The following is a 1,602-nucleotide window of genomic DNA, read 5'->3' on the forward strand; positions in this document are numbered from 1 at the left end:
TATTTCCAAAACTGAGACATGTTCTGATTGCCATCAGCTGCTCTCTCCTCCTGCTACCTTTGTATTTTGGTGAGTGACTTCAACATTATTTTAAATCATGTTTTAGACTAGCCTCTGGTTCAGATTCCTTGCTTAGAAAGAAGCATATTTCTGACGTTTTGTGTGTTTTGTCTCTCAGTGGTAGCAGATTTAAAGCTGCAGTTAAAAGATGCGCAGCAGGAACTCTGGTCCTTCAGGAAAAGGATGGACACGTTTGCTCCCCTGGCAGACACAATCCCAAACTTTGCCCTAGCCTCACAAGGTCGGTAATCCTCACAGTCTTCATCTGTGTCATTTTCATTCATGTTTGCGTTTTATGAGCAGAACTTGTTGATTTCTAACATGTGTCCCTTTGATTGTTTGAGCAGGAGCCAGAATTCAACACGATTTGTCCTCTGAAACATTTTGGCCCCCACCAGACCCAGGGCTAATAACGAGGACGCTTTGCTTTAATTGTAGACCCAAAATCAAGCAAAGAGTGATTCAGGTACAGATCACACACACTCACACACACACATACACACACACACACACACAATTCCATTTTAATGTCTTCTGTTGTTAAATATGAAACAACATGGACATGAAAACTGTTGTTCAAATGTGGAGGCTAAAATATTTGATCTTCTCCCCTCAGGGACATTCAGCACTACGTCCTGGTGAATGTTGGTGTTTCTTGGGAGACCGTGGACATTTGTTCATCTCCCTGTCCCACCCCGTCTCCATCACTCATGTGACACTGGGTCACATAAATAAAGGACAGTCCCCATCTGGAAGCATTGGAAGTGCACCGAGGGAGTTTTCTGTCTATGTAAGTCACACATTGCCCAGAAAACATCCTACAAACATCTGTCATCATGATTTCCACAGTTCACAATGATTTGTTCAACTGATCCCCTTTGTCTTTTCATTTTCAGGGAGTGAACACCATGAGTGATGAGGGCACCTTTTTAGGAACACTGACATACGATCAGGACGGCGCAGCGTTCCAGACCCTTAAAGTGAACGTACGTATGATCAAAGTGATACTTTTTATTAACGTGCATTGTTTAATTTTTCCACATTCTAAAGTTTTGTGACAAAAATCAATGCAAAATATCCGCACTGGACAAAAAAAAGTCAAAAAAGTTTCAAACTGCTCTTTAAAATAGATGCAAAACATGCACATGCTACAGAGTCCACATAGATGCCAAGTGCATCAGAATGATATATTACATTTCCTGTCCTGCCATTTCTTGTCATGATTAATATTTCTCTCTCTTGTCTCCCTCCAGAATCCAAAAGACAGTGTTTTCAACCATGTGAGGCTGCAGGTTGAGAACAACTGGGGAAACGCTCACCACACCTGTCTGTACAGTTTTAGGGTACATGGTAAACTTGGGACCAGTTACCATGTTTAAGAGAAATTTAATGTCTGTAAGGGTTCTGAGGTAAGTATAACCAGGACCCTATCGGTCGAGGCAGACGGCCGTACACTCTGAGCCTGTTACTGTTGGAGGTTTTCCCCCTGTTAAAAGGGTTTTCTCCTCCCCACTGCCATCAAAAGCTGCTCAGAGTTTTATT

Source organism: Stegastes partitus, unplaced genomic scaffold (genome assembly GCF_000690725.1).
Source record: "Stegastes partitus isolate 25-593 unplaced genomic scaffold, Stegastes_partitus-1.0.2 Scaffold388, whole genome shotgun sequence".
In the NCBI taxonomy this organism is placed as follows: domain Eukaryota; kingdom Metazoa; phylum Chordata; class Actinopteri; family Pomacentridae; genus Stegastes; species Stegastes partitus.